The sequence below is a fragment of the Castor canadensis genome, chromosome 3, assembly GCF_047511655.1.
Source record: "Castor canadensis chromosome 3, mCasCan1.hap1v2, whole genome shotgun sequence".
Classification (NCBI taxonomy): Eukaryota; Metazoa; Chordata; class Mammalia; order Rodentia; family Castoridae; genus Castor; species Castor canadensis.
In genome coordinates this window covers 50,810,543-50,820,950 of record NC_133388.1, presented here as the reverse complement: position 1 = coordinate 50,820,950, position 10,408 = coordinate 50,810,543, and positions in this window count along the sequence as shown.

Genomic DNA, 10,408 nt, shown 5'->3' with positions numbered 1-10,408 from the left:
GGGTAGAACCCGCCTAGAGGGGCGGGTTCATGTATGGCCACGCCCCTTCCGGTCGGCCCTGCCTCTCTGCTCCACTTCTACTTCTGTGCGTATAGTTCAGCTAGAGCGCCAGCTTGCGCGAAAGGAAGACTCTGGCACAGCGTCCCCTGCGGGCCAGGCTGCATAAAGCAAGGCGCGATTACCCAGAGGTCTCTATTAGTAAGTCACTACTTCCCTGGAACCGCGAAAAGTTCTGTAATAAACTGAGAAAGGAGTGGAATAAGGAATGTACAATACTTCAAAATAGATCCGAATGGCCTATCGGTGTAATATAGATACAGCCTTTTGGTATATCCCATGCAGGTGCGGAAGGCAATTTCAGTCAGTGAATGGGGTTCTGATTGGCTCGTGATCTGCTGGGGGATTAAAAATAATGATTTCAGACTGTAATAGATACTCTGGTGAAAACAAAATACAGTGATAATGTAGAGGAAGAAGGAAAGGATTAATTTAGATCAGATAACAGAGACGGCGCCATCCGTGCACCGAAGTTGAGAACCCTCTGAACGACAAGTGCAAGGCCCGGAGGTGAAAGAGAGCTCGGCTCACTTTTGGAAGAGACCAGAAGAGGTGACATAGAGATGTGGGGCACAGCACAAATGAAGATGAAGTAGGCTGAGCACGAACTGTGAGGTCGGCTAGAACGTTCAAATTCCTGTGATTCACGAAATTTTGCTTAACTTTTCTATATCTTTGTAAAAGCAGCATGATAACTGTACATATTTAATAGAGCTGTCATGAGTATTAAAAAAGACAACATGCCTAAAGCTGTTAACCCAACACAAAGGCACATAATAAGCACTCAATAGTGTCCTAATTTTTAATTGTTGCTTTGGAGCTGGGGATATAGCTTGGTGATAGAGCTTATTAATTTAACTAATAAATAAAAACGTGTATATCCTACACTCTACAAATATGTGAAAATTTATGTAAATTAGTGATCAAATATGATGGAATTATATCTTTAGATTAAGAATAAATCTTATGGGTATTGTGTGAATATTCTATTCTATTTTTCTGAATATGACTGGGTCTCATAGTAGACAATAAACAAAGAAGATGACTTGAGCAGGGAAAGTCCTTCTTCCATTAAGTTACCCTTACTCTGGTCAAACTAGTCAGTCCATACCAAAATATGTCACTTCTGACATCAAGAAGTAAAGACAAGAGGATGAGGAAGAGAAAAAAAAGACAGCTCAGTTTGGTTCAATTTAACAAATATATCTGAGCACATACTGGCATGTTATTTTAATATTACTCTCATTAATATTTTAAACTTCCTTGACCCTTAGTCATTTATTCTCACCCACTTGGCAAAATTCTAAATTCAGATGAATTTTATTTTTGCCCATGTCTACACTAGCCCCTTTACTTTTTTATGTATGAAAGTGTCGCTGATTTGTAATCATATGTTTATAAATGTGATTAAATGTTTAGTGTCTTTTCAACCAGTAGACTAAGGCCAAGAACTTACACAAAAACTGGGACTATTTATTGCTCATGATTACATCCCTGAAATAGAAGATATATATTAATTAAAATATATTCTATCAATTAATACACAAACAATATATTACTATATTAACAGATTAATAATTATAATTATTATTAATAATTAATAGACAACTTAATTAGATTTATATATGTAAAATGAATGAATTAATTAATATGTCAAGCACTGTGATAGGTAAGCAGAAAAAAACCTTAAATGTTTCCAGTACTCAAAGAATGTACATTATTGGAGTAGAAAAGATATGAAAATGGGGTAATCTTAGTATATTTTGGAGTTACTAAAAGTTATAAATAAATAATATTATCTCAGCATAATAAAAAATGATGAGATAAATTTGGACTTTCATAAGTCATGTAAAAGTAGTCTCCTTGTCTACTCTCCTATTCTTTAGCACTGATGGGTGCAGTGGTGTTTGAATATGCACCCAAATTTTCTTGGTACTTTCCACTGTAAGAAGTAGATCCTAATTCCTCGGCCCTGGAATAATGACCTCTCCTTGATGATTAGAATAAAGTGGACGTGACAGTGCACAAGTGTTGAGACTACGTCATAAGAAGAATGGAGGCTTCCTCCTTACTCTCTGGGAGCACTCCCTCTGTGGGAAGCCAGCTGCCACAACATGAGTATACATCAGCAGATCTATGAAAAGATCCATATGACAAGAACAGACAGCAAGGAACTGAGGCCTCCTGCCAACAGGCATGTGTGCGCTGCCTTGGCAGCAGATCATCCAGCCTAGGTTGACATCAGATGACTGCAGACCTGATTGCGACAGCATGAGACTGAGTCACACAATCCAGTTCAACAGCTCCTAAATTTCTGGTCCATAAAAGCTGAGCTGATAAATGTTTGCTGTCTTAAGCAGTAAGTTTTGGGATAATTTGTTACACCATGATAAATAACTAATATAACAGGAACAGCTTTCTTTCTAGAGAGAAATTGGCAAACAGTATTGAGATTCCCAAATAGCTACAACTTTTGGCCACACGTAAACCATGACCCTTGAGGTATTTTTATTTTTTAAAGACAGGATCTATAAATGTTGGCTAGGTTCTTCTCAAACTTATGACTCTCCTATCTCAACCTCCTTAGTAGCAGGAAATAGTGGCAACTATAAGTGTGTGCCACCATGGCCAGCAGACCGCCAAGTTTGTAGAAATATGTAGTCCAACTACCTACCAAAATGCACTTAATTGGATGTGTCTGTGGCTAAGCAGTAAGATGTTGAGGTAGTAATAGAAGTTTGAGTTCCTAGGCTTCGGGGAAGTACTCTTCTTTTAACCAAAGTAATATATAAAGATAGTTTTAAAATAGTACAAAGATTAGATTGAAAAAGAAGAGCAAGGTGTGTGGGCATGCCTGTAATCCCAGTACTCCGGAGGCTCAAGGAGTCAGAATTGTAGGCCAGCCTGCACTATATCGGAAGACCCTGTCTCAGAAGGAGGAGAAGGAGGAGAAGAAGAAAAACAAAGAAAGAAAAAGAAGGATCCACTACCCTACTCTACTCTAATTCTAGGTCCCATTTTCCGATTTTGAAAACATGTTTTTCATCTATATGTATCTCCATATTTTTAAATGGTAGGTTTATACTGCCATTCCTTGATACATTAATTTTAGGATTTATCTTTAGACTTCCCAATTAAGAAGATAAAAATATATAATTCCAAACTCCCACTTTCCCTACTTTCATTCTCCATACATAAAATAGACACAAGTTTTGGTTAAATTACTAGCAGTATCAGTATACTGGGGACCTATGTATGTCACAAAATATACTATATGGTTACATTTGCTTTATTGAACTTCCTGGAATAACAGGTTGCCTCATTTTTTTTAAGTCTGTAGTTTTGTTTTGTTAAATCATTGATTCTTCTGAACTTTTAGATACAATTGTAAAATTACTCTGAATAGTGTTTTTCAGAAAGTCAGTCATATCCAGGATTCTATCTACAGATACTGCTCCTGGAGTCTCCTTCTTTTTGCTAACCTGGGCTCTCCACGTCTAGGGCACAGCTCTCTTCTCATAGCTTCACTGACTCCTCTTGTGTGTTATCTTCTCTTTCCTGGTAGCCCACTCTACTCTTTTTTGTTTTACACCTTTGTTTAGTTGAACCATATCCTTTGAGTAGTTTTCTGAGAAAGGATTTAAAAATGCATAGTGAGACCTTGTATATCTAAAAATAATTTTTAAATATTTTTTTTTTGAGAGAGAAAGAAAGAGAGAAAGTCTTCCTATGTAGCTCAGGCTGGTCTCACAATCATAATCCTCAGCCTCCTGAAATGCTGGAATTACAGGAGTGCACCACCATGCCTGACTTAAAAATGTCTTCAATCTACTTTCACACTTTATTAATAATTTGTCTATAATTTCTCTCATAACTTTGAAAGCCTTAGTTCATTGTCCTGTAACTTACCATGCTTGTAGAGTATTCTTCTGGTTCTTAATTCTTTGTAAGGGAAACAGGTTTTTGGTCTTTCTGAAGGCTTTATCTCTTTTGTTAGGAGAATTTTCTACCCCCTGAACTGGGCACTCAGTAGACACTATCCACCTAGAGTCATCCTTCAATTAGTTCTCTCTTTAATTAGTTCTAAGATTATTTCCTCTTCTCTGCCTTTGTGTTTCTTTCAGTGGTCCTTTTATTAGTCAATTTCTGTTTTTTAATTAATCCTTTATTTTTCCATCTCTTCTTACCTAATTTCTACCTCTTTGTCTTTTTATTCCACTATCTAGGAGACTTACTCAATATTTCTATTGAAACTTTCTATTTTTGTTATCATATACTTAATTTCCAAGAATTTTTTCTTGTTCTTTGGTTGTTACTTTTTGTAAATCCTTATCTTTGAGGATGTTGATTATAACTTTTAGTTTGCTCTTTCTTCCCTCAAAGTTTTTTTTTTTCTACATGCTTTGCTCTACTTCATGTTGGTAGACTTCCTCATGAGACTTGGTTTTCTGATCAAGAGTGAATGAAGTAATAAAAAGGCAGTGAAATTAAGCTGGGCGACAGTGGCTCATGCCTGTAATCCTAACTACTTAGAAAGTGGAGATTGGGAGAATTGCGGTTGGAGGTCAGCCTAGGAAAAAAGTTCATGAGATTCCATTTCAAGCAAAAAGTTAAGCATGGTGGTATGTGTGTGTCATCCAGCTACATGGGAAGTATAAATAGGAAGATCATGGTCCAGCCTGACCCAGTCATAAATGCAAGACCCGATCTGAAAACTAACTAAAGCAGAGAGGAGTGGGCATGTGGCTCAAGTGGTAGAGTGCCTGCCTAGCAAGTGTGAGGTCCTGAGTTCAAACTCCAGTACCACCAAAAAAAAAAAAAAAGGTGAAATTAATAGTGAGTGGCAGTCATCTAACCACTTTGTTGTTTTGATGCCATTGTGTATTTTAAGAAGAATTAAACAATCGCTCTTAATTTTGTATTTATTTGTTTATTTGAGACAGGGTCTTACTTTGTAGCCCAGGATGGTCTCAAACTGGCAATCCTCCCGCCTTAGCCTACTGAGTGCCGGAACAACCATTAGGCTACAATCTAATCTACAATTAGAATGGGGGAGGGTGATTGGGCATGATGCAGTGATTATGTCTATGGTCTCTGGAGCTGAGTATTATAAGTGATCTGAAGGGAGGTAAGGGAGGAGTTTTAATATTTAGCTGGGAGGGGCTTCATAAAATCCTGGGTTTCTTTTCCATTTCATAACTCTCTCTCTTTACACTGAACTATGCTGAGTCTAGAGTCTGAATTTGTAGCCACTCTTGACTTAATAATCCTGACCTTGAAATGCTTTCTAAATGAGTTCAGATAAATTTAATCTTTTTCTAGTGAATCAACTGGTAGTTGAACCCCTACTTTTTCATCAGTTTTCCCACATCCACATCTTTCATGACTTTTCAAATTTTATTTTGTTCTCCATCCAAAATTATTTCCATCCAAAATGATTGCTTGACCTCTAAGCTTATAGCATTTGTTTGAATGTGTTTGTTTAAGCAACACATTGCCCTGTGACATCTCACACTGTCATTATCTTTTTCAGGTTTGTTAATTAGTTAATTTATCTGTACACTCATTAATTCACTCAGAAGTCATCTTCTGAAACGTACAAACACTGCAAAGTGCTGAGGAACTTGAAAATACCAGGGCAAGTTTCTTTACCCATCTGTTGAATGAGGAAAACCTACATATAAAATGATATATTTGATTCCCTGGGCAAAAACGTGAGACCCTATCTGAAATTGTATTTAAATACAATTATGTGAGCTTATGGAACCAAAGAAGAGGATCCTAATTCAACCACAGAGGAAGGGTTAGGGAAAACTTCAAGCAGGTAGCAGGGCCTGAGCTGAACCCTATAGCAGACCTGCCAAAGTGAGGGTGATAGGTTAGGACAGGGGAGAAAACATTTAAAGAACGGAAACTCATTTTGGCTGAACAAAGATGTAGAGGCTGGAGACACTAAGGCAAATATGGGGAATTGTTAGCAGTTCAATAATTTTAAGACTAGAGAGGTGTGGGAAATGAAGCTGGAGTAGATGGAGCCAGATCATGGGGGACCCTGAATGTCATACCAAGAGTCTTGAACTTAATTTTCCAGACAGCTGGGAGCAGTGAAGATTTTAAAAAGAAGTGTCATCTAGTCAGACTTACAGTTTTGAGAAACCAACCAGGTGTGGAGTCTGTTTTTTGATGGGTAGGAACAAGCCTACAAGCTTGTAGGAAATGAGGAAATAAATCAGGTGACAGATAATAAAGACTGGAACTAGATACTTGGTCATGAAGATGGAAAGGAGAGTAATTGAAGATATGTGCGAAGGGCAGACTGGCAGGCCTGGTGTATCAACAGATTGTGGGAAGTGAAAGAGAAACAGAAAAGCAGGATAGCTCCTGCTTTCTAGATGCTTGGATGTAGATGGGGTGTGACCAAATGTTTCTGAGAAAACCAGATGGATGTGTCCAATGGACAGTTGAATATTGAAGGTCAAGGAAGAGTTCTGAACTAGAAATGTAGATTTGGGAGTCTCAGTTGAAGAGGAGATATTTAAAATCATGAGACTGAGTGATTTTCTCCAGGGAAGTTTGTCAACACTGAACAAAGATGGAATCCTATGGATAATAACATCCTTGAGGTAGGCTGAGAAAAAGCTCATGAAGACATGGTTAAATAATGTCAGAAAGTGAAAGGAAAACAGGACATGGTGATACCTGCCTGTGATCCCAGCACTCAGGAGGTTGGGCTCCATAGCATGACCCTGTCTCAGAGAAAGAGGAGAATAAGAACTTACAGAGTGTTTGGCACAGAGTAAATTTGAATTGAAGGAGAGATGAATCAACATTGTCAAAATGCAGCATAGATTTCCTGGAAAAATGGTCCACTGGACTTGTCAATAACAATGTCTCATAAAGAGGAGTTTCAGGAGGGTGGAACCAGAAACCAGACTGGACAATGGGGTTAAGGCATTATCATACTTTCAGGATCTTGAAGTAAGGAAGGCAAAAAACAGCTTAGGTGTCTTGCCTTCTCACTCAGATGTCTCTGAACACCTTGAGAGAAAGGTTTAGAAACGTAACATGTAATTCTAATTCAGTTAATAATATTTAGATAAGTGGATCAGAACTAATAAAATAGCACTGAACCTTTTTTACTAAGTCACTTTTCCTTGACCATTTTTTTCCCTTAAATTATTTCCTTCCAGTCTACTGAATGCTGGGAACTGTTCAGGTACTAGGAAGCTTCCTACAGACATCTCCATGTCCCATTTTGAGAAATCGGGCTCAAGCCATTTCCTGCTTTGGTCATTAAACAAATAATAATAGCTGTTGTTTGCATAGCAATCAGAACCCCCAAGAAATGCTGTGTATATTAAATCTAAGCCATGTTATTGTTATAATCACTAGTATTAGAATAACAAGGTTGTGACCTTGTTCATCTCTAAAAAATTTAATGTTGTTAAGCAAAGTTGTAACAGAGGGAGACTGGGATTTCAGAATCAAAGGTTGAACTTTGTACTCTGTGGGTGCTCCTGAAATAGTCATTAAGTGACTAATCGGTTATTTCTTGGGCCCTAACACAAATGAAATGGTTGCCCAGGTAGGCATATGTTAAGAAGTAAGCTCATGCCAAAGACTGATCTCAAGGGCTCTCAGGGAAACCTCAGTGATATTCATGCTGCCCCTATAAAACTATCTTACACATGCTAAAGTCCCTTATGAATATGAAAGAAAAAATTATAATTATCAAGACAATAAAATAAAACAATTGTCTTATTTGGATACTGTTTCTGATAAGTTTGCTAGAAATCTGTTCTGAGAAAGATTTTGAGTTTTATGGGATAGAAATTCCATTATGGTATAGGGAAGCTTCTAAGCTTTCCCAGGTTACAGGCTGTTGCATCAGGATAAAGTCTTAAGATGATTCATGCTTCCTTCTGAAATCTTAGGGTTTTGCTCACTTAGTTTTTCCCTTTCCTTATTGCATTTCTCATTTTTGATGGCCTAATCTTTCATTATTAGTACTGTAGCCATAAAAAAGATAATGATTCATTCCAAAACATATATAAAGAAAAGCTCATTATTAAGATCTCTGGGAGTCTAAGACATGCTTGAAGTATAATCCTTAAAGATTTTTCAATTAGGTGGTAGAAATATGAAATACAAAATGGAATAAAAGATTACATACTAAGGACTGGGGATGTAGTTCAGTAGTAGAGTGCTTGCCTAGCATGTGCAAGGCCCTGGGTTCAATCACCAGCCCACAGGAAAAAAAAATTACACAGCAATGCTAACATGAACAAGAAAGTACAGTTATCTCTTTGATATAACAATTGCAATTCATTTGGATATATACTCAGAAGTATGGGATAGCCAAATGATCATATGGTAATTCTGTTAAGTTTCATGAGAAACTGCCATAACTATTCTGCAAATTCCATGTATATAACTTGTCTTTTTGATAATATCTATTCTAACAGGTATAAGATGATATCTTGTTGTAGTTTTAATTTACATTTCAATGATGATTTAATGATGTTGAGTACCTGTTCATATATCTGTTAGTTATTTATATGTATTCTTTAGGAAAATGTCTGCTCAACTCCTTCGCTTATATTTTAATCAGGTTTTCATTATTATTATTTTTAGTATTGAGTTTTTTTGAGTTTTTATATTTCCATGTTTATTATAGCAAAGATATAGGAGCAATCTAATGGATGAATGGATAAAAATGACACACACTGGTATGTAAGCAGATACACCCAATAGAATACCATACAGCCTTAGAAAGAAGGAAATTCTGTCATTTATGATAACATAGGTGGAGCTGGAGAACATTATGCTAAGTGAAATAAGCCATTATAGATAAATACTGTATGATCTCACTTGAATGTGAAATTTTTTATAGTTGATCTTATGGAATCAGGGTAAAAAGGTAGTTACTAGAGGTTTGGGAGAGTGGGGGGAACAGCGGGGAGAAAGGGAAATTCTGGTCAAAGAGCAAGTACAAAGTTTCAGTTAGACTGGAGGAATACGTTTTAGTGACCTATAGCACTGCATGGTGTCTGCAGTTAATAATGGACATTTTGAAATTGCTAATAGGTTTTTTTTCAATATCCTTACCACAAAAAAGAAAGTTGATGAGGTGGTGGATATTTTAATTTGATTTAATCTTTCTATAACGTATATGTTGATCAAAACACCATATTTTACCCCATAACTACACAAAATAATAATAAAAAGATTACATTGTAAGTTCCATGGGTATCCTCCACAAGTAGGTACTGGGCCTTATGCATTTGACACTTCCAATGTCAAGCTTGGTCTGACACAAAGTTTATAGAATTGAAATTCATTTAGCGTCTGGAATTGGATCAAGAGGAAACCAGCCAACTTAGAAGTGGGAGAATGTGACCTGGGTCTGGTCCTAGAAAGGAGAAGTGGGAACTGTATAGAGGTACAGTGAAAAATGTTCCAGATAAACAGGGAAACTGTATTGATGTGTATATGTGGCATGTTACAGAGGACAGAATCAGAGCTTCTCAGGCTCACCAGGATCTCAGTTGGGTTGGTGACTTTTTTCTACATGTCAGTCCACTTGATCGTGATGGGCAGGCTTTACAGTAAGATACTTCAGAATTTAATTTTTACTTCTGTTAAAAATGTATATAAACTTTCTATGCTTATTTTCTTAGCTAGAATACAGGAATAATGCTTATTTGGTGTCTAGCATATTCTAAACTACTTTATTAAATAATGGTTTAAAAAACACCAACCCCCCCCCACTCCTAATTTGAAATATTTTTCTTTTCTTTTCTTCCTTCTTTCTATCTTTTCTCCTCTCTTTCTTGTCAGTGCCAGGGATAGAACTCAAGCCTCACCACATGGCATGCGTTCTACCACTGTGCTATAAACCCCTAGCCCAAAATTAACTTTCAATGTACCAGATATTGAAAAGCTTCCAGTTTCACCTTGAAATTTTCTTCTCAAAATAAAGAAACTAGTCCCATGGTGGACTGTTTAAAGACCAGGACTAGGAAAATAGTCTAGGATGGGGCTCTATAATTGCCCAGTGCCCAGTCCTTCCTCCACCTCTCTCCCCTGTGTTTCAACCTCTGAAATGAGAGGGTGTGCTTGGCTCAAGCCCATCAATACAGGTGGCACTAGCCACGTTGGGCTATGAAATGTGCCTCATTTGTACAAATACAGAGTGGATCTCAACAGCAAAAAAAATTAATTGTGGGCTGATGGAGTGGCTCACGTGATAAGAGTGCCTGCCAAGCAAGTTTGAGGCCCTGAGTTCAAACCCCCGTGCTGCCTCCCCCAAAAGTTAAATGCTTATATATTATATGAAGTGAATATTAAT